The sequence below is a fragment of the Solanum lycopersicum genome, chromosome 8 (genome assembly GCF_036512215.1).
Source record: "Solanum lycopersicum chromosome 8, SLM_r2.1".
Lineage (NCBI taxonomy): Eukaryota > Viridiplantae > Streptophyta > Magnoliopsida > Solanales > Solanaceae > Solanum > Solanum lycopersicum.
This window is the reverse complement of record NC_090807.1, coordinates 31,289,141-31,314,743: the sequence shown is the minus strand read 5'-3', so window position 1 is coordinate 31,314,743 and position 25,603 is coordinate 31,289,141.

Genomic DNA, 25,603 nt, shown 5'->3' with positions numbered 1-25,603 from the left:
CCTAGGATGGTGCAAAAGGCATAGTTATGGTTCTAATGACTTAGGGGTACTTTAGTAATAATATTAAGGTACCTTAAGTATTTAAATTAGACATTTAATTAATTATTTTAATGGTTTAAAATAAAATCTTTAGGAAAAATTTCAGATTTAACTAAGTGTTTTGTCGTCCTAGTTATAGTTATTATAGGAGGGTTTTTTTAGTTATTAATTTATGTTTTTATATAATTAACATATTAAAACTAAGTTTATTGATTCAATATAATTTCCTAAGACCTAAAAACTCACGATCATTCACTTAGAAACGTGAATCAAAGGCAGTAGGCAAAGCGGGAGAAAAACCAAAAATCTCATAGGCGATTTCAAGGTTTTCTTCAACGTTTCGTGCAAGATGGTCTTCGTAGATTAACTTCTTCTTAATGTATGGATTTATATCCTGGAATTATTTCGCCAAGATTATTTCTTATAGTCTTGGATCTATGAAATCTCGATACTAGGGTTTTTTCCCAATGTTCTTGTTGAACATCCTTTTTCCCTATTATCTTCGATTCCGATTCCAATATGTATGTAGATGTAAATCTCGAACATGTTGTTTGTATGTGGGGATAACTTAATATTATATGTATGTTATTGATTTATTAATGATTCATGAGGCCATAGGTTTGTTCGAGTCATGAAGTGATTAGTTACACATATTAAGGAATGACATAATGCTTAGTTTCGTGTTAGAGAAAGATGATGTTGTGATGAGCTATTTATGAAATTTAATCTACTGTCATAAGATGGTCATTGAATGATCATCATAATTCAATTAATTGTAAAAAGGTTGGCTTACAACAAATGAAGTTTATATGACCACCATATGTGAAAGTTTGGTTGATGCCAATAATTTGGGTAATAAGTTGGTTGTTTAATCTAATTGGCAACAATACTGCTTCCAAGGAATGATGGAAATATTGGATATTAAATAATGTAAAACAAATTAAAAATGTCCAATGTAAATTATGATGTTTTTTGTAATGCATAAAGTTCGCTGCTCAGCATGATAGATTATTATGATACTGTTATGATAAGTAACTAATGAAACTGTCATTTATGCCAACAAATTGTCTAGTACAACATATGGATAATCATATTACTTTCAAATCATGTAAAGTCATACAGTGTGTACATCAATGAACTCAAAACATAGGGTATGAAAATCAATGAGACAAGTTCCAACTTATTGTATCCATTATAACTTGTGAACGTAATAGATTGAATAAGTAGTTATAATTTTCATAAAGAATAAAATCTACTTCATTAACATATAAAGCCAAAAAAGCTTCATAGCTTGGCCAAACCAATCATTGATTGTTCTTGTAAGTTTGTCAAAGGTTAAAAGTTCAAGTATTGTGAAAAATTTGGCTTATGAAAATATATTGGCCGACAATATTTTTTCCAAAATAATTAATAGAATTGACATATGTTTCATGAAATTATATTTGAATGAATGTTTGGCTTTAGCCAATAAATTGGGTATGAAGTCGTTCCAATATTTTCTAGGCAAATAATAATTTTATGCCAACAACATATAGCCAAAATATTTGAATGACAACTTAATCACATATAAGATAATTCAATGAATACATATCTAAGGGTATGCCAATAATTTGAACAAGTCCCAACATACACTAACCAAATGAACTATGAACATAAATATTTCTTTGAACGAAGTTCTAAACGTCCATAAATTATGATATGCAGCTACCAAATGAACATAAGCAAGTAAAGTGTATTAACATAATTAATGATATCTAAGTTAAGAAACTTACAAGAATGAGGTTTTAAAGGAAGTCAAACAAGCCTCTCTTAAAGTAAGCTACTATGTCAAAATACTCATGAAAAAGTTTGTCACAACGTGTGAGGAAAGTCTCATTAACACCAAAGATGTAATGTAAGGATAATTCAAATTTCATCAATGTAATGAAAGGGATGACAAGTCATCAATAGAGTAAGTAAATCTTAATATAGAAGCAAGCTTTCATAATGTTTGAGTCAACTCTAAAAGATAAGAAGATAATGAAAGTAAGAAAAGCATCGATAGACTAGTTATGAGCATGTACTTGGACATGTATGTCTCATGAGATGAAGCTACCACCGAGGTGGATAAGTAGTATCCTTAAGTCCCTTGTTTTCGAACTATGTCTAGAAATCATAGGTACTACCTTATGGTTTCCACCTAAGATATCTAGGTATGTTTCGATCTCATCTTGGCTAGTGAGATCACCTCTTTTTGGTATGGGGAAGATACCGAATATCATATTGATATCACATGATCTATCTCAGATAATGCTCAACAATGATTCTTGGTTCACTATAGGTGTAAGACACTCATTTTCGGTGTGGAGTAAACACTTGAATATGAATTCGCCTTAGCCGGGAATCACCCTTTTTCGGTTTGAGGAGACACTGGATTTGATGAGTAGCTCATATGATATAGATTAATTTTAATAGATAAATGACCTATTTTAGGTGTGGGGAAGACACTACATTTCATGTCAGCTCATATGATCTTACTTTAAATATGTCTCTAAAAAAGCAAGAAATAAAGATGATGGAACATATGTTCAAAGTGAGCTATGAATTTTGTAATCACATAAAAAAATGAGTTTTGTGCTTTGAATGCATTAAAATACATCATATTCGTATCACAATTCACAAATAACAAATTTTGAAAGTCTAGTGACTTTTTTTTTTAAGTCTAGTGACTGCACTTTCAGAAATGACATGTTGTTTAGGAAGACCTTTCCTTGATCATGCACAACCTTATTTGTATGTGTGCATACACCCATACTTAGTACAACTTTTCTACTAACCCTATACAATTTATTATTTTTAAAGGTGCAGGTCAGAGAGTAGATTGAAGACTCATTGCAGCGGTTTGGACATCAGCGTCCTCCAGACCATTTGGTAGGTCCTATTGATTTCGCGGATGATATAGTTTTTGTCTAGAAAAGCATTAGACATATCTAGTGGATGTTTTCTCTAGCGTTTCTTTCATACTATCATTTTGAAGCTTTGTAATAAAGCCGTGTTTGGCAAACATTTAGGATATATTCATCTTCTGCTTCGAAGTGATTTTTTATGATAGATGGTTGTTCTTTACTTTGAGTTTCGTATATGATGTAACTAGTTAATAATTATATGAAGTCAATGTATACTTCATATGTTTAAAAATTTTATATTTTTCACAAATATAACTAGATGAATGTGATGAATGAAAGAATAGGCTTTTCTAGGACCTATGAGAGGTCATTGACACCAGTTGTGATTCAGATTCCATAATCCGAGTCGTGACAAACTTGGTGTAAGAGCATGAGGTTAAATTACCTAGGTAATAAAGCTCAGAACAAACACGTTATGTACTTTCTAGCTTATTGTTGTGAAGCGCGCCACAATCATGACTTAGAGACTAAGGGATCATAAGAAATCTCACTTCTTCCACTCTTTATCTTTCCATGTAAAGCTTTAACATTTTGTGTCATTCTAGGATCAAATTTCATTCTTTTGTGTGAACACAAAAAGAAACGCAATCTGGAGTGTTGGAGAAGCAGTTGTTGGGGGAAATTAAGCTCCTCTTCAAGCTCTAGTTACTGGATTTTGCGGTAAGAGTGACCGTTTGCATGGAGGTGAGTGCATGGTATGTTCTAATGCCTACTATGGGTGTTAATGAAGAAGAGAACGTTTAGTTGGCTGCATACCAGCTTAAAGTATGTGGCTCAAGTATGGTACAAGATATAGGTCAAGATGGCCGAGTGGTCTAAGGTGCCAGACTCAAGTTCTAGTATTTGCAAGAGAAGACAACATTAGAGCTGAAAGACTATAGAGATATTGCCCAATAAGTATTCTTTATAGAGTCATCTATGCCGACCTAAAAGAAATAACCATACTTATATTTGATATAATTTTCGGTATGGATTGTCTCCATAAATGTTATGGTACCATAGACTATCTAAATGGGGTAGTAAGGTTTCAATCTCATAATGAGTTAGAACTGGAATGGGAAGGGCGTGTTTCAAATCCAATAAGCAAAATAGTTTCAAATCATAAGGTGAACAAGATGTTATCTAAGGGGTTAGGAGTTGATAAAGACCTTTGTTATAAAGAGGTTCACGTGGAAATTTTAGATCACCAAGTGAAACGGTTGAGGAACAAGGAGGGTACCTCTTAATGTGTTATGGAGGATCAACTTTAATGATGGAACAACATGGGAGGCTGAGGCCGATATGACATCCCATTATCCTCACTTATTCAGTTCTTCATTTAAGACATACTCTTCCTATGTCTATTTTTTTTTGTTTAAGAAACTCTAAGATTTTAGTGCATTAGTAAGTTTTTGTGTTCCTTATATTTACACTATATGAGTTAAAATAAGTTCATGCTTGCATTCATGTTTCTATCTTTGTGGAGTGTAGACATGATTTTTATGTTCCATTAGTTATGATATGAATTAAGTTAAGTGTAACTGAGAGGAAGTTCCTCAATCTCAAATATGAAGCTTCAGATAAGCTTTGAGTGGTATGCATCATCAAGAGTAAGTGTGAATCAGAAAATTCACAAAGAATAAAGTTTCTTATTTGTTAAGGTGTTCTCGAAAATTACCCTCTTTGATTTAGAAATGTTGTGTAGTGTCATTTGGGATGAATGTTCCTAAGGGGGGAATAATGTAACATTTCTAAAAAATACATGCCTAGTAAAGTGCACAATAGGTCTTTAAGAATTCGTTTTAGGGGTATGTAGACATCCCAATGCACAATAGTAAGAAATATTGGGCATAGTATAGAAAATTTGCTAAGGGACATTAGCCAATTTCTATATAATACCCAAATAAGCAAAATATTGGGCGTACTAGATAATATTGGCTTAAATTTTGTTACACCATTTTCTAACATTAATAAGCTAATTTGAGAAATGTACCTGCAAGGAAGACCCTAAGCTAAAATAAAAGTACTCACATAATACATATGAGACAACCATGTGTCAAACCTAGGCATTATAGCACATGAGCACTTAAAGTGGTCATATAAATTAAGCAGTGCTCAAAGACATAGTGAGGATACTTAGGAAAATAAGTTAACATTCCAAATGAACCATCAAGAATAGTTCGATAGAAAAGTACAACTAACACATATGCAAGCACATGTGCAAGACATGTGAAAATCGGCCAAGGGAGGGGACTACCCTAACCGAATTTGGGTAGGGTAGTTAGGTGGAAGGTGTGCACATGGATTCAACAATGTGGGACATAGATATCTAACTAATTTTAGACTCTAAAATACTTCCCTAACTAACTAACTAACCTAGGACAAACCGAAATTCTTACGCTAACCTAGTATAGCTCAAGAAACATCCTAGTACTTAACCTAGGATGGTCCAAAAGGCTTAATTATGTTTAAAATGACTTAGGGGTACTTTAGTAATTATCCTAGGTCCCTTTATTAATTAAACATCCATTTAATTAATTAATTTAAAAGGTCAAAACGAAATCTTTAGAAAAAATATCAGATTTGACTTAGTGTTGTGTTTTCCTAGTTATAGTTAATCTAGTAGGGGCTTTTCAATAATTTATTTATTTAATAAACTTATAAAACCTAAATTTAATGAGTCAAGATCAGTTCCTAATACCTAAAAACTCGTGATCTTTCACTTAGAAATGTGATATAAAGGCAGTAAGCAAAGCGGGAGAAAAACAGAAAATCTCATAGGCGATTTAAAGAGTTTCTTCAAGGATTCATGCAAGATGGTCTTCGTAGATTCAGTTCTACAAAAGGTATGGGTTTATTTCATGGAATTATTTATCCACGAGTATTTTTCATCATCTTGAATCTACGAAATCTTGAAACTAGGGTTGTTTCCCAATGTTCTTATTGAACATCCATTTTCCCTATTATCTTCGCTTCCGATTCCAATAAGTATGTATATGCAAATAACGAACACATTGTTTTTATATGGTGATAACTAACTATTATATGTAATTTCTTGATTTTTTAATGATTCATGAGTACATAGGTTATATTCGAGTGATGAAGTGATTAACTACACGGAGTAACGAATGTTATAAAGATTAGTTTCATGCTAGAGAAAGATGATATTGTTATGAGTTATTTATGAAGTTTAATCTAATTTTATAAGCTTTTCACTTAAATATAATCATAAATTTATTAAATATTAAAAGGTTGGCTTACAAAAAATGATGTTTATATGACCACCATATGTGAGTGTTTGGTTGATCCCAATAATTTGGGCAATATATTGGTTGTTTAATCGAATTGGCTACAATATTGCTTTCAAAGAATGATGGAAAGATTGTCTTATAACTATTACAAACAAAATTAAGTATGGAAAATGTAAATTATGATGTTTCTTGTAATGCAAAAAGTTGGTTGCTGAACATGATAGATTATTATAATGTACTTATGAAGTACTTGGCATGGCTAGTGATAAATGTTATGACATGTAACTATTGAAACTGTGATTTATGCAAAAAAAAATTGGCTAGTAAAATATATGTCTAATCATATTACTTACAAATCATGTAAAGTCATATTAATTTGTACATCAATCAACTCATAACGTAGGGTATGTCAATCAATGGGACAAGTCTCAACATACCCTATCCATACGAACATGTGAACATAATAGCATTGAATAAGTAGTGATAACATTTATAAAGAATCAAATCTAGTTAATGAATCTATAATTCCAAAAAAAATTCATAGCTTGGCTAAACAAAGCATTGAATTGTTCTTCTATGTTAATCAAAAGTTAGAAGTTCATGTGTAGTGAAAGATTGTTTTATGCCAGTAAATTGGCCTCCAACATTATTCAAAAAATATGTAATAGAATTGGCTAATGATTTAATGAAATTATATGTGAATGAATGTTTGGCTTGTGCCAATAAATTTGCTATGATGTCATTCAAAAATTTCTAGGATAATACTAATTTTATGCCGATCACATATAGCCAGAATATAGGAGTGACAAATTAAGCACATCTACGATAATTCAATGAATCAATATCAAAGGGTATGTCAATCATTGAGACAAGTCCCAACATTCCCTAACCAAATAAACTATGAACATAAGTATTTCATTTAATGAAGTTCTCAACATCCATAAATGATGATATGAAGATACCACATGAACGTAAGCAAGTGGTAAGTATTAATATAATTAAAGATATCTAAGTTAAGAAAGTAACCAGAATGAGGTGTTAAAGGAAGTGAGACAAGCCTAACTTACACCTTAGGTACTATCTTAAAATACTCATGAAAAAGAGTGTTAGAATTTGTGAGACAAGTCTCATGAACACCAAAGATGTTATGTAAGCAAAATTCAAATTTAATCAATGTAAATAAAGGAAAGACAAGTCATCAATAGAGTAAGTAAATCTCAATCTAGAAGCAAACTTTTATAGTGTTTGAGTCACCTCTAAAAAAATAGAATCTAATGAAAGTGAGCAAAGCACCGATAGACTAGTTATGAGCATATGTTCGTACGTGTAAGTCTTATGATTCGAGGATACAACCGAGGTGGATAAGTGGTCTCCTTAAAAGGGCTGGCACCCCGCACTTCTTTGACCGTCAAGGACACCATATCTTCCAACTCATCTCCCTTCTTTTCTTACATAGTGACGAGGCCTCAAATTAAACTCATTTAGGCCTTGTTTTAATGCAAATAGTGTCCTTTATTGTGTATTTTATCTCGATATCTGATAAAAACTCCTAAGTTTTAGGTATTTATGGATTTTATAGAAGCATGGACATAAAGGCACAAAATGGATGAAAATATCGAGAAATTCAAAAAGCGCATCACCAAGTACACTTGGTTATATGCTGTAAAGAAAAGTTCCGCCTTCTATTACAGCAAGTGAGACCTGAAGGAAGTTGATCAAAAGACAACCAAAAAAAGAAATATGTTCTTTGCCGAATTGTTCCATGAAGTAGATTTATTTCGCCCAATGTTACAACATGCATGGATTAAAAGGCAAGGCATAAACGGCGACGAATCAAAGAAAAGGTGGATCGCCAATTCAGTCGGTGATTCACGAAAAAAGACGCCAAATGGAACCACCAGCACTAAATCTCAATTCTATAAATACTAAATTTTTTTATTTAGAAGAGACATTCGAGAGCTGGAATTTTTTATATTTTTTCCCTTTTTAGAATAGTATTTTTATGTTTTTCTTTCAGGTTTGGAGAGAGTTTTGAGGAAGCTTTAAGAAAGAAGTTCTTGTTCAAATCTTGGAAGTGGTCTTCTCCATTTACATTCCTTTGGCATTTTAAGGTTTAATTTTTTATACCCATTTGATTCCTTTATCATTTTAAGTATATTTGACTATTTCTTGATGTCTTCATGGTGTGATATTTAGAAAATATATGTTGATATTATTGATGGGTCTTGCTTGCTGATACGATTAGATGAATTTTAATGGTTATTTCACCTAGTGGTTATGGTTTAATTTAATTCGTTTGTAGTTGCAAATGCAAAAACACCTATGTTTTTTCGGCCTGCCCGAGAGGGAGGTCGCGTACCGAAGAGCACTAGACTAATGTCCTAAGGAGTGGTTCGACATAAGATTCAGCCTGAGAGGGTGATATCTAGTCCCAAATCCAAGGATGCTCTATCAAAAGGTCATGATGTGGGTAAAGCATAGGCTGGTTAGTTTAGAAGAGTGGGTGTCCGAGAGGAATCTATTTGATATTGGTTAAGTTGCCCGAGAGAGAACTTACTTTCACCTTATGCTTAGCCTAGTGACCATTGTTTTACAAATTTTCTTAACAAAAGCATGTACCCTCTCGCGACTGGGAGCAGTCCTTAGACGAAACCGGCATCGTCGTCCTCGAAAAAGACTAAGATTAGCCTCTTATCATTCGTAATGACATATCATAAGTTAGAAATGTGGAATATTAAAAACTTTTAATACACCTATACATAGTGAGGTTCACATAAACCTCTCGCATACTACATAGGGAGTTTACATAGACTCCTCACATACATTGATACATAAGAATTAGTGTAATACTTAGTATCATATTGAACAATCTAAATGAATACATATCTTGTACATAGCCTATACAAAGTCAACATGCTAAAATAGGATTAAACCATTATCCAAATGAAATAGGAATGAAACTACATGTCTTTAAACTAAAACAACATAAATAGCTAGATAGTGTCATTATCATCGGAAGATGAGGACCTACCAAACTTCGAGGAAAGAGAACCCAAGTCTTCTTCAATTGTCATTCTAGAAAGCTCAACGGCCGACACATACATAATTGTAGAAACATAGAAATATGGGGTAGGATGCCATTTGTACTAAGTATGGAAACATATGCACATATAATGTTTGAAATCATGCTTAAAGGGACATCTTTTCAAAACTCTGCTAAGTTACGTTGAAAAGACTTTTGCACAACCAAGAACACATAAAGTACAATAATCATGTATTCCTTAAGTAAATACCATATTCAACAAAAACAACATCATTGACTAAAGTAAATTCAACTTATATAATAGAATATTATAACCCACAAAAAAAGAAACTTCAACATCATGTTATAATAACAAAACATATACAAGAGTTCATAACATTACACATAGGCAAGACCCTTACTCATAACCCCTTACAAAGCTGACAAGTGCAATGACCAAGTAAAGTCCCATAACCTTATTATAATGTGTTCATTAATGAAACCATCACCATATAGTATCATCAACATATATAGTCAACATATGCATATCATTTACTTTATAAGAGCATAAGAACATAAGAACATCTTCCCATGACTTTCCTCAAGGCCAACTAGTGAAATGTATAGGTAGAGTCTTATACCCCTACCCAGACTAAGTCAACCACGTTAAGTCATCTTAGTTATAATTTACTTTATAACTTCATTTTATTTCGGGAACACTTGCTTTGACAGACATAGACCACATGACCTAAATGTGGAATCTTGTGTCATGTAACCCTATACCGAAAGAAAGCAGACTACTTGCCAAGGTAGTACAAAAACATAAACATAGCATCTATGTCGATACATTAGCTAGTATTCCTAAGGGTGCAACATAGTTTAAGAACTAGGAGACATCTTTAGACCCTCTTTATGCCATTGGCATTGTAATCTCTATATCATGAGTAAATAGTGAACCTACCTTCCCTACTTGGGAGGGGACACTCGTCTTTACTAGTTCACTCGGTGTTAAGCTAAAGTCCCTTTTTGAAATGTTGTTAAGCCTTTATTAACAATCATTGCTCAATATAGGTCATAGAGGACTACCCCTTATATATAATCATCATTAGATCATTAGGTATTTCATAAAAATTTCCTTTCATGGAAACCCTTCATTTGTAAGATTAAGAAATTATCATCATCATGTCATAGTAAAGCACATAGGTAGTTCATAACAAACCTTATATCAATACATCTTAATCATAATCTTACAATCCATATAGTCAAGACATTTCACTTACATTCATCATGCCATTACCAATATAATCTAATCACAACCGACACCTCAATAGAACATTATCATTATGTATAAGTTATCATAATTAAAGTAAGGATTCAAGATCATAGGTCTTACCTATTCTCTTTCAAAATCCATCATCATTGATCTTAAATTAACCAATTAAATTTCATCCATAAATAGGTGTAATAACATCATTCAATAGTAATTAACACAAAAACTAAGTCAATTGCATGAACACTAATCAATTTAACATGAGTTCATAACCTAGGGTTAGGGAATTGGGGGTCTATTCATCACATCACCCACATACTTGGTTAAACAACAAGAACTAACATAATTGAACAATAATACATCATATTATAACGATATTAATCATTATAAATCAAGACCAACACAATTTGAAAGATCAATTTCGAATTAGGAAGAAACTCATACAGAATATATCTTTCGGAAATCAATTATTAAAGAACCCTTTGGGGAGTGGAATGCCGAAGGAGAGCAGTTCCAATGCCTTGATATTACTTGAATATTTGTTTATAAAAGTAATGTTATTAATTCCCTATAACCCTTTTACCTTGGTATTCTATGGAGTTTCGTTGGGAGACGGAAAGTAGAGAGAAGGAAGAGTAATTTGGGTTTTGGAAAAGTGATGTGTTAAGTTGGTTTTAGGCTTAGGATGGATTAACTAATCACTTAATTAATTTAACTAACCAACCCTTAACCCCTATTTAAACCCCTTAATAATAAACTAATTATATCAATTCACTTAAAAGTTTGGACAGTGAAATTGTAGGGCTGACCTATGAGATCCCGACCTACGAGTTGTAGGTCAGTCGACGCCCATGCCCCCAACCTTCTTGTAGGTTCATCGATAAGTTGAGAGAGTTTTAAATTTGACTATGTTATAAAAATCAATATGTGTTGTTCGATAGAGGCATCGACGCCCCGTCACCCAAGAGACACCCCGTCATTTGGTAGGCGTTGCTGTTGCTGCCTACACTGCCTCATTTGACAGGTTTGGGTCAAATGCAAAGGACCTTTCCAAAGGTAGGCCTTGGAGAGTCGTACATTGAAGATTTGACCCTAAATATGTTCTAACACAAGTTTTACCCCCTTCCTCTAATTTTTATTCATTTCCGACTCCTCAAACCTCGTGATATATGCTAAGGCACGTTAGCACCTCTTTCACTAGTCTCTGAATGTCATGAACGTTTCTTGACGTTTTGATTCTAAAACTTCTTAAATGACTTATAAACGTTATTTTGGCCTTAAACAGTGTTATAAACCTTATACACTAATTTGAGTCTCTATATTATGTCTTGGAATTTTGGAGTGTTACATACCCATTAGTTTGTGTCAACATATATTGCTATCGCACCTGAAGAACTCTCTTCCATACTTGTTTTGTCCTTTAATTTTTGCTATTTTACTACTTGTGACAAGACCCCTTTTTGTTATTTGACACTTTGATGTCACAAAATTAAATTACTTTGTTTTAATACTCGAAAATGTCTTAACCTTTTTAGAACGTAATTCTAAGTAGCTACACATTTTCGGTACTACTCCATTGGGATACGACCCCAACCCTTGGTTGGATTACCTACTAGATTAGATTCATAGACACTCAAACTATAGTCTAGTGTCGTTAATCACCAAACATAAAAGATATTTATATTGAAACAATCAACTAGTTCCTTAGTCTTCTAATTTATTCCAACACTAGTAGGTACATCTAAAGATCATGAAACTAACTATAAACATGAGATTATGAACCTTGAATCCATACTATAATTCAAGTAAAGTTGAGAGTCAAGTCTAGAAGTTCAGAATCAAGTCCATAGAAGTTGATAAAAATTTTCAGAAGTCTTTCACAAATGTTTTAACTTTGGTTTAAGATTTTACCTTTGAGTTGAGTAAATTTCAATTCTTCAAAGGTAATACAGGAACTAAGTATTACCAACAGTTAAAAATGTTTTTACATTTGATCATGAAAGTAAGCACTAATTTCTAAAATTGTAACATCTCACAATTTGAAATATCTAAGAATAAGCAAAAAAAACTAAAAATATTCATTCTTATGAAAGAAAGGGGAAAATCTAGAAAATTAGCCTAAGTTAACAAAGTGAGTTTTGGTCATTTTTAAACAACCATAAATTCTTCTTCAGGATGCGTCAGAGGTAGTTCTTGATATGGTTTAAAATTGTTGGAGAGATCTTTTCAATGCTGTTGAGTTTGTGCATTTTCGATATCGTCTGAGTGAGATATGTCTATCGGATGTTGGGTTGCTAACTAGTCTTTTCACCAACTAATTTCCTATTCCCTTTAAGGGATTTATTGGGGTAAAAACTAAGTTTAGTTCAGTTGGAAAAATTAGGCTTTATGCCTAGGTTTTGTAGAAGAGAGACAAAATGAAGGAAAGGAATAGAAGTCAAGAATTTTCCAAGAACGTCAATATTTACGAGTGGATTTCATTGGGGATGATCCCTAGAAAAATATATGGGATTTTTTATGTTTGTTAGTTCACCCACATAACAAACTTGTTTCAATTTTGTACTTTTAGAGTTGTTTACGTGTTTAGAAGTTAGTTCTTGAATATCCTTGTCGAATTCTTGTTAATTGAGTTGTTAAATGTCTAATGTTTAATTGATTCGCAATTATGTGTGTTTTTTTTCAAGTTAGATGTATTGGGTATTGAAGGTACAAATGATCCTCAGGGTTTGGGGAAATAACTATAGAGGTTTAGGGGATTTAGTGTTAAAAAACGAGAGGAGAAAGTCGTTACGCGCACCTGGGAAAAACTAGGGGCTCGCCCCATCTTCGCCAGAGTCAAAGGAGTTAAGAGTCAAGTCTATGAGTTAAGAAGCAAGTCTAAGAAAAGTTTTTAAGGTCTTCAAGAGTCCTTAGCAATGTTTTACCGTTGTTTTTAAAACTCAAGTTTCAAGCTAAGTAAAGAGGAAATATTTGAGTTCATCTCTCAAATGTTATAAGGGAACTAAGTATTCCCTAAAAGTTTATAAATGGTTTGACATTTAAAATAAGAGTAAACTAAGATTTCAAAAAGAGTATTGAGCAAGAAAAGGTAAAATCGATTCCAAGAGATATTTTAAATGTACGTGTTGAGCAATTGTCTCAACCCATAGAAAGAAGTTGTATTCAAAACACATAAGCTAAGTTTAATTTTTGAAAGGATATTGAGCACTGGTATGGGGATGCAAGTTCATAAAAACTCAAGTCTCCATAAAACATATAGCCATAATAGGTATTAATGGGTCATACTTTTTAGATGATCATATAAGTTAAGCTTGTCGATTTACAATGTTAAGTAGGTCTATGCGGCGGCAAAGTATAGGACAGTTCTGGTAGCGTGGGCAAGAATATGTATCATCACTGAGGCTCATAGTCGTGGTTGTCTATTTGAGAATCTCTCATAGAAACTATATTATTTCATATATAAGTAAAGTATGCTTTTTTATTTCAATTCTTCAACGAACTAAGTGTTTCCATTGTTTTACAATTTCCTATATATTGCATGTGTCTTTTTGCTTTATATTAAGTCAAGTTATTCATGAGTTGAGAAGAGTCAAGGTAAGTGTTCCTTCTAACTGTTTCAAGTTTAAGTTGTTTTTAGCATTACAACTAGCATACTCATATATTGAATGTACTGATGCCAGTTGGCCTGCATCGTATCATGATGCAGACGCAGGTAACTAGGATCAACATCATCCAGTTCCTCGTTAATCTAGCTGACCACTCAAAGTTAGTGGTGAGACTCCTTGAATTTCAGAGGACACCTTTTATTCTCTTGTATAATATTTATAGGATGTTGTAGGACCTATATCAACATCCTTATTATTACTATAAAGTCTTCATACACATCAGACAGTTAGTATTGAGTCTTTCGTCTTTATATTGCAGCTATTTTTGTTATGAGAATTACATGTCATTTCGACCAACTTATTTTCTTTTAAGTTATGAAATGACACTATATTATTGAGCTAAGTCTTCTGCTCAGTGAATTATAATTAGACAAGGATTCTTTTGAGGTCAACAATTATTTTTCAAGTGTCGGCCACGCAAAGAGTGTAACTTCGGGGCGTAAAAAAGAGCTTTTAAGCTATGTTTTGAATAATTCTCTCAGACCAATGAAAGAGTTTTTGTTTTTCAAACTTATGAGCTAAGTATATCTTGGGCGTAGTTTTGAGAACATATACATAGACATGAGTTCATAATAAATCATTTTCATAAACTACTTAGCCATCTTGAGTCAAAACAATTATATTTTAGATTATTCCTCAAGTGGTTTTGAGCATACACTAGTAGATCCACTTTGTCAAGGCTTTATATATGAATACAAAGAATAGGACCATTCAGCAACATGCACAAGACGTTGTATCACTACTTAAGCTCATAGTGGTGGTGGTCGGCGAGAGAAAATCCCAGATTATTTTATCACTTTTTTGTAATTGATTTGTTTTTCCAGTGCTTACATATTTTGATCTATCATATTTTGTCTTAAATTCTTTGTATAAAATACACCATTATGTTCTGTTTACCTCATATTTGATGTTGAGTTATTCATGAGTTTAGGAATGACAAGGTAATTGTTCCTTTAAGGTTCCTTTCAAGTTTATATTATGTTGTAATTCCCCCTAGTGTACTCGTACATTCAATGTACTAATGTCATTTGAAGGGATCATATTATGATGTAGACAAAAGTAACCAAGATGAGTATCCAACACCTCATTGATCCAGTTGAACACTCTGGTTCAGTTGGTGAGCCTTCTTGATTATGGAGGATTCTTTTCATATTTTTTTACCTTTTTAGTTGTTAGGATGATCGAGGGTCCTATATTGACATCCCTTTTTCTTTTAGAGGCTTCATAGATGAGTAGTTATAGTTTTTTAGTCTTTTTGTTTTTATTTATACACGTTAACACTTTAGATTCCATTTTTGGCCAAGCTTTATATTTTTTTAAGTTACATCTTGAGACTATCTATTATGTTTAGGTCTTACCATGAGTAAGCAAAATAAGTCAGACCTAGGTTCACTTGGGGCAACCAATAGTTCTCGAGTGTCGATCACGTCGAGCGTGTAGACTCAGGGCATGACACCCTGCAAATAGATGTACCATAAAGGTAACATTAGCAATTACAAATAAGGGAAACTGACTTTATTAATTGTGACTTTAGATTAGTCATTTCATTGAAACTTTATAACTTTATATTGTAAACAAAAAGGATAAAAAAATTGAAGATATACTTCTGAAGGTAAATTTTGGGTTAGCGTAAATAAGTGTTAAGGTTCAAGATTAAAAACAGACCTAGACAAGAGAAAAATAGCATGCATCAGTTATTCGAATAAATAATATTAATTGACACCGGTAGTTGTTGTGAATTTTTAAAAAGCTAAATTGTTTTAAAGACCCTTATACTTGTATCACGTTGTATTTTGAACGCTTCTAGTTACTTCGTTCTCATCAGGACCCTTAAACTCAATAAAATACAATTTAAATAACTGCTCTGACCATTGAGAAAGATTACGTGTCTTTAATATGGAAAAGTTGGAGAAAGTGTGTGATTTGACGCACCTTAAGGCAAGTTAATAATTTTTTTTAGCTTAAAAATATATAAATTAAAAAAATATAGATTTATTTAAAAAAATTAATGAAAAAGTCATTTCTTCTTCCCCACTACCCCTTCCGTTTTGTCCATTTTCACGTCTAACAAAAACTTTTGTCCTTCACAATTTACTTACACTAGAGACCAGCGCTCGGTAAAGACCAGTGACTGATTCACCAGAGACCAAGGCTCGCTAGAGACCATTGAATCCTAGTGGCGTTAGAGAGACAAGTGGCGTTGGTGGTGCACACCACCACTTTTTTGCAATAGAGTATGTGAGAGAGAGAGAGAGGAGACACTCAATAGTGGAGAGGAGAACAAGGTGGGTGAGGGTGCGGTCTTGGCGGTGAAGAGGTTTTACGGCAAGATCTGGTTGTGCTGTGACATAGGTTGTTGTTTTTGGGGAGGTTGGAGGAGAAAAGAAAAATAGTGATGGTTTGCGGTGGATATGAAGATGGGTGAGGGAGAAAATATTTATAATTTCGTCGGCAAAAATGGTGACGACTATTATTGCTTTCTCTAGTCGATTTTGTTCAAATCCTATTCTGTGTTTCATTTTCTTTTTTACACTGTTCGTGAAAATAGGGAGAATTGAATTTATAGAATTTCAATTTAAAAAATACAAAAATTGTACTAAAATATTATAATTTTACATTTTATTAAATAATTTTTCAAAATAATTATGAAATAATTTTGATAAGACATTAATATATCTAACATTAATATGACATGTCAATGACATAAAAGAGAGTGAGATACACACATGGTTGCAGGGGCCTAAAAGAATAATTTTAATTGATTTTGAGGATCCAAATGACAAAAGGGTAATTAGAAGGGTTTAAAATACAAACTGATAGAAGTACAAGGGTTCACCAGACCATTTTGCCTTTTCAAAAAGGCACTTTTTACAAAATTTGCATTATCAATTCAAAATACATTTTCAACTTGATTTATCAAAAATTAACAACCACATGTTTATATTATAAAATAATTCAATAAAGTATATAAATGGAAAATAATTGTCATGATAGAAACTTTTGAACTAGAAATAAAATATTCACAAGTCCAAACCACATGAGAACCATACATTAATTTATTTTTAGATCTTGATAACACACTTTTATTTTGTGCTTGATCTTATTACAAGAATAACTGTTGACAATGCTTATTTTGAGCGAGCAATATTTAGCATAATGAATATCAAAATATATAGTAATCTCTTAATCGATTCCTCACTTGCCGTTTCCAGAACTGCCTGAAAATTAAGTATAAAAATATTAACATATTAGCAAAAGTGTATACACATGCGTGTGTTGCATGTGTTGTGTGTGATATGTCGTGCTCATCAGCGTGTTTCCGTGCGTGAAAAAAACTAGCTTAGGAAAATTCAAATTTGAAGCCAGAAGACATTATAAAGGATGCACTTGTTGACTCTTCACAACATAATTTTATTATACAAAATGTTAGGAATTGGTCTGCACCACCAATTTCACATTTAAACACATAAAAAATAAAAAATGGTCTAATAACCCATCTATCCACTCCCTCACATATTGGCACATATTATAAAGAAAAAAATATTATATAATATGAAATTGAAAAAAGTATATAAGTATATTGAACGTGGCACTCTTGTTGTGGAGGTACTTGGTGGAGCATTCTGATACTAAGGATTTCTCTTACTAACTATTCTCTACATTCATTTGATTAAATAAAAAAATAGAAATTGTTACCAACCTTGAATAATTACAAAAGTTAATATTCCCACATTATAATAATTATGTTTGCTTAAAAACTACTTGCATAAATTAATTATTAAATGCGTGTAATATAAATTAGACTTAGATGTATACTCCTAAACGCAAAGAGAATACATGTGTTAAACTTGGAATTCTTCTTCAGTTATAACTTGAATGATTTTAAGTAACATAAAACATAAGTTTTCTAATACAACTAACAAACCCTTTTATAGTTCTTTCATTGTTCTAACTTATTGTATGATAATAATTTTCTGAAATAACATTGTATCCTTGTACTGCGACCTCTCACCCTCTTAAAGAAATAACAACCCTATTAGAGTCTTCATCGTAGCATTGCTAATAGAGAAATCATAGAAGTAACATTATCAATGATGAATTTGGGTAATGGATTTTTTTAATTGTGACTTTATATTAGTAACTAGATTGTTAATTTATACCTTTATATCATAAACAAAAATGATTTGAAAAAAAAGAGAGAAGAAGATGATACCTCTAAAGGTGAATTTTGGCCCAGCATAAATAAGAGTTCAAGAACATGATGAAATACATGCCTAGTCAAGAGAAAAAAAATAATATGCATTAGTTTTTCGAAGGTATCATATTGATTGACACCTGAAGTTCTTCTGGATATTCAAAATGAAACCTTTTACACAATATGTATTATCAATATATAGCTTTCAATCATGATTTATCAATAATTATCAACCACATGTTTATATGATAAATAAATTGAATGAAGTATATATATGGGCAATCATTTATTGTGATAGAAACTTTTAAACAAGAAATAAATATGTAGAAAACATAACTAAATAAAAATCATAAATTAATTTATTTTTTCCCTTGATAATACACTTCTATTTTGTTCTTGATCTTATTACAATAAAAAATTTGACAATATTTATTTTGAGTGAGTAGTATTTTGCCCAATGAATCTTCAAATTTCTAGTAAGCTTAATCCATTCCACACTTATTGTGCCTATAACTGTCTGTAAATTAAATATAACAGATTAACTTATAAAAAACAGTGTGTGGAATAGTGCGTTCATGTGTTGTGTGCGCGTGCATCTGTGTTCTTGTGTGCCTGAAATAAATAGCTTATGAAAATTTGAATTTGACGCCATAAGGTGTAAAAAAGGATCCACTTGTTGACCATTCTCAACATAATTTGGATTATATTACATTTTTTATATTTGTCTGCCCTGCTAGTTTCACATTTCAAAAAATAAAAATAAAAAGTCGAAGCACGCATATATCGACTCCCTCAAATTTTTAAATAAATTATAAAAAAACAATATTATATAAAATGAAACAGAAAAAGCATTAAAGTACATTGAACGTGGATTTTTTGTTCTGGAGATATTCGGTTGAGAATTAGGATGTTGAGAATTCTTCTCAAAGACTATTTTTTTGCATTGATTTGATTAAAAAAAAAAGAAAATAAAATGTTACCTCCCTTGAACAATTAAAAAACGTTAATATTCTCATATTATGATAAATATGTTTGCTTAAATATCACATGCATAAATTGACTTTCAAATGAGTGTAAAACAAATTAAATTTACATGTATACTATTGAGTGCAAAGAGAAAGCATGTGTTAATCTTTGTATTTTTCTTCATTATAGCTTGGACGTACTTATTTAACATAAAACATAAGTTTTCCAAAATAACTAACATACCATTTTATGGTTCTTTAGTTGTTCTATTTTATTTGTATTTTACTAATTTTTTAAAATAACATTGTGCCCTTGTACTACGAGCTCTCACAAATCCTCTTGAAGGAATATCGATGTTATAAGTGTTTGCATTCTAGCCTTACTAATAGAGAAATCATTAAAGTAACATTAGCAAAGATGAATTAGGGAAATTGAGTTTTTTAATCGTGAGTTTATATCAGTCACATGATTGTAACTTTATAAGATTATATTAAAAAGAAATTATTCCAAAGAAAATAGAAGATGATACCTCTGAAGGTAAATTTTGGCTCAATATAAATGTAACACTTCGAAAATCTAAGATGTGTTATAGAGACTAACATGAGTTTCATAAGGTTTAGAAACTCGTTTTAGGTCTATTTTAATGAATATAAGTCATTTAGGAAGTTTAGAAGTCAAAACATCCACGAACGTCCATGATGTTCTTAACTAGTTTAATGAGGTACTAGCATGTCATAGCCTATTTTACTAGATTTTAGGAGTCAGAAGACGATGAATTTTGGTTGAAGGGTGTCTAAAGCATATTTGAGTTAATTCATAGTAGAAACTTCCGAGCACGACTCTCAAAGAACCAACCAAGGGCCCTTGAGGAGGACCATTGCAAAAGTGACCAAAAGGATATCAAGGGACAATGTCGTCAATGAATGCCATCAACGGACGGTTAGTGAATCGACGGGTATCAATGCCTCCGTCAATTGTCACTTAGAAAAAATCTTGGAAGTTTCAATTTTTCGTAGTTTCTTAAATCATCAACGGATGTGCAGCACGAAGGTGCACAGTGATCGTCGATTGACCCACGATCCGTCGATCGTGGTGTCATCTCTGATGATTGGTTTTGCTGCACATTTTTATTTAAGTCAATTAATTAGTTGGATAAGTTATACAGTTAATTAAGGGTTAAGGATACTCAAATTAAGTTAGTTAATAACCTATATAAAGTCCCTAAGCTAATTAGACTAACCTAAACTCTCATAATTCACAATCCCAGAACTCTCATCCTTCTCTCTACTTTCTCTCTCTAGTGAAGAACTCCGTTAAAGAGCAAGCTAGGGGTGGGTGTAAGGGATACAAAGGGTCGAAATTATCCATCAATTATTAAGGTATAGGATTCCTTTCACCTTTGGTACCTCTTTCCTTAACAGGTTCTGTCCAATTAATTTCAAATGTTGAGTTTTTAAGTGGGTTTTCATCCAACGTTAAATTAATGTTTTGGATTACATTGTTTATGATTTATTTTGGATATTATGAAATAGATTAAAATGTATTTTAACTCAAGTATATTATATCTTGTTGGATTAGTCTAGTTCATAGAAGATGACTATTCCCATTAACTCTAGATTGTGATCTTGTTATGATTTGAGTAATGTTGGTTCAATTGAATTAGTTATTGGTTTAATTACTACTAGTTAATGTTATTGCCTCAATTGTGAATAGATTTGGATGATTCATAGTCCTATCATGCTAGTTATTGATTAATTTGTCACATCCAGGGAGCACCCCCTAGAAGCAACATGACGTACTTGACCTCTCGGAGCTCTTATACAAGCCTATAGTGATCATTCATTGCAACGACATAGTAAATTTAGCGAAAAATTAAAGCTTTTCATTGCACCTCATATGCTAGACACTTTACCTCACATATATATATAAAATATAAGTCATATTACATATTTAGATCCTCAATCTCTTTATCATCTTAGACTCAACATAATTAAAATACAGTAGGGACAAAACCCTTAAAACATAAACAGAAGTACAATAATTAAGACATTACAGTACACAATATCATAGGATATCCTTCGACTTAAGGGTTCCTTTCAATGAGATTCGGAATAACATATCAAGATCCTCAATCATATAGACATCCCTTTAAGCATCCATAACCTATACTTTGCGTAAAAAGTAGAGTAGAATGGGATTAGTACAGGAATGCCCTAAGTATGGGAACCATGCATTTAAATGGGATGTTTTCTTGAAATCATACTCCATGCTTTTTTTAGTAAACCTTTATAGAACCTTTAAAGAATGAAATTTATATCATTCATATGCATCATATAAACATATTCAAAGGCCAAACATTTCATAGTATCACTTATCGAATTTACTACATAATTGATTCACTATACAGTGACCTCAATTCCATTAACAATGAACTATTTTCTTTTTATTCAATAAATTCCCAAGTTACCCTCTAGTGATATTTGGTGCAATTCCTCACCTTAGGACCAAAAGGAAAACCATACATACTACTTACACTAGCCAACATATCTCATCATAGAAGTATCATCTAACATAGACATAGTTATGTCAAGACCTTCATCATATAGTGAACTAGATCCACATCATGCATAAAGATTCATATCATGCACATCTTAATAACAAGTAGACAAATACTACGATGTCATGCATAAGGAACGCATACTTAGTGACATGCATTAGAAAACCTTCCTATAACATCCTACGGAGCTACTTGTGCAATGTCTAGATGGGTTCTTTACTTCCACCTATCCTAAGTAGCCTTTGTAAAATCATTCTAGTTAGGGTCCTAGTCATTTACTTCCATTGTCAATTTTACTTTAGGGAAACTAAAGCGTTAACCGACATCGTCCATGTGATGCTAAAAATGGAATTCGGTGTCATAAAACCCCACAATGAAAAAAGGTTGTGTACAGGAAAAAGTAGAACCAAATTATAACATAGCTTTGTAGGTGGATACACTAGCTAATATCCTATGGTGGCAACATAGTGATGGAACTTGGAGGTACGTGTGAAAACCCTCTTTATGCTAAGATTAGGCATTGTAGTTATTCACTTAGGAAAACCATATTTATGCTTATTGAGGCATTGTGGTTATCCACCTCATGAGATTTATGGTGACCTATCTTCATACAACAGAAAGGGAAATACACTCATATTCAAGTTCACTCGGTGCTAATCTATGTTAGGCTTAGGAGAGTTTTCGCCTTATATGCTTAACTCATAGTTCATAGATGAAAGTTCACCAACCTAAATTTTGTAAAGAATCCCATCACATAAACATCGTATATGCAAAGAATCATCTAGTTTAGGGTACACATGGACAGACCATTCAAGGCCCCTTTCTTGACTATGTCTTCATAGATGTGTGTGTGTGTACATATATGTTAGAAAACCTTTCATATAACATATTAAGGTACACATGTTCATAAGTACATATATATATACATATAGAAACCAAAACTAGAACTACCCTATCAAGGTACACATGTCAAATGCATAGGCAAAGTCTCATACCCTTGCGTATACTAGTTAACCTATCAAGTGTTCCTATGTAAGGAAACACATTTCATGCTTTTATAAACATCATCTTATCATGCATAGTAGTAGACAATAGCGAATATGACAACTACCTTTCATTTAGATACCATGACCTATACCACTTGTAACATGCATGTAAAGTGAGTGTCTGTGTACATTGGTCAACATGATCACCTAATGTCTATCAACAACATATTGAGGCAGCCACCCTCTTAGACTTTAATAATCTATCAATCATAACCACACAACACACGAATGAATAGGAGACAAGTCAACTTCATATTACGTTTAAGACTCCTAATTTGTATCATTCATGCATTCACATAGGGGTACATAGGTAAGGGATTATTAACAATTTTGTAAATCATCAATGGAAGCACCTATAATTACCCTAACATGAATATACACATGCTTACGCAATAGCCATACAACCTAAATCACAACAAGAATATGAAAGTAGGCATAAGCTTCACATAGTATCATCATAAGCACATGTATCATATATTCATCAAATTTCCTTCATGTCCATGTTCAACACATATAGTTGACAATAAAGTAAACACCCCCACCATAAGTTGACCATACTCCACAATGTCATACAAGGCTTCATTAACATTACTATAAAGAAATAGAGAAGTAGAAGAGTAGAGAAATTCTTACAATTCCTTTAACCTTTAGTTGTCATTGAACATTACTACTCTTTCATCAATAAATAAAGAATAGGGCAGTATCTAACGGTACCAAATAATACCTTAAGTAACACATTAGTTACTACAAGGTCCTGTTACAACTAGTACAATACATTAACATACTTGAAGGTAGAAGGACATAGACCATAAACCAGTTTCAATTTCATGGATTATAAGTCATATTTCATCAATAATATCCAGGTAGTAGATAATCAAATAATAGTCTCTATGAGACACTACTATGATTGTCATTAAGGTCGACACAAACACGCTTCATATTAGTAGTTCATGAAAGGTAAGTTTGCAAAGGTTAATCCAATTCAAATTATCATGAATTGACCTATATTGGATTGATTACATATAATTAATCCTCATATTAAGTTATAGGCAGAAGCTATAAACATTAGTCATGATCAATTCATATAACAACTAACCGGACATCAAGATCACAAGTTACAACTCCATAGACTAGAAGAACCTAGATCAATTCAAACCAAACCTTCTTTAATTTGATCATACAATATTTATATGCACAATTCAATTGTGGTATTATCCTAAAAAAGCATCTAAAAGAACCACAACATAATCGAAATTCACTTTTTAATCAATTGAGGACCCACATTACAATAATCATAATGAAGACTAGGCTAGGCATGTTCGAACGTTCATGTATTGATTCACATGGCTAATTCATCAATGATTAACCATAAATATATATAATATACAGTATACATGAGCATTTTTACATAATTGAAACACAAATCAATAAGCATAAGATAAAGATCATAAAGCCATACATAGGCTAAAATCGAGTTTGTAAAAGATGCATAGGTTCATCATGCTATAGGAATTAAGATCACGTCAAAATAAGTAAATAATAATCAATACATTCATATTATGCTTTTGAAATTAATTTAAGAAAGAACCCATGAATAAAATGAAGAAGAAGAACTTGATCATATTTTCCTCTTTGAAAACTTTGAGATTAACTCTCTAGATTATAGGATAACTAGAGATGAAGGATCACCATAAGTCTATCTACATTAAAATCTCTAAAAATTGATGATTCACCCATGGAAATCAAAGCTCTAAGCTGTTCTTGAACTTCACCAACAATGGAGGTCCTAGAGAGAATATTATGGGAGGCAAAAGTCTAATTTGGTGAATGGTATTGTTAGTCGGGTTGATCAAGTTTTTACTCTTTTATATACACCCAAAATTATATAACTAATCCTATTAGAATCGTTTTAGGACATGGGGTGAATTTCCCATTCACCCCTAAATTAAAACAGATGCTGGCAGCAGTTATACGAACCACCATCGACAGAGCAATCGACTGGCCGTAGGTAAGTCTAGAGGCCTTCCTTTGGCTTCTGTCGACTGTTCCTTAGAAAAATTTTGGGTTGATACCTTCCCAATATAAGTAAAAATTTATGATACCTCACCAACACGTCATTGGTTAAACAATTGGCCGTTGTTTGGTCCGTCGGTTGACATTGCCAAGGTAGTGTCTCGGTCAGCCTTGGGTCTTTCTTTTTTGGGGGCCTTTTGTGGGTCCATTTAGAAGTCATACCAAGAAATTTACAACGTAAATACAACCCTTAATAACTTCTAGACCTTCCACATTAGTTTCACCCAAATCAAACAACTACAACTTGTCCAAACAGGCTACGCCCAATTGAGACACACCGTTAGCGTCATTAGGGATACTCTTTGAACGCCTTGGACGATATTGGTCGTTTGACCTCCAAACATCTCAAAGCTCCATATATCATATTCGAACATAATTATAACTCAGTTTAATACTTAAAAATATCATTACATACAGTCTATAAAAAAACATGGACACATGAGGCACATAGGTGACTAGTCGTTGAACATTTTGATCGTCCATTGACGTTTGACTTCCAAATAACATCAAACTTAACACACTGCCTCTAAACCATATTATAAGTCATTTTTGGACCTTATAACCTTAATACAAGCATTTTAGGATCTATAACCCT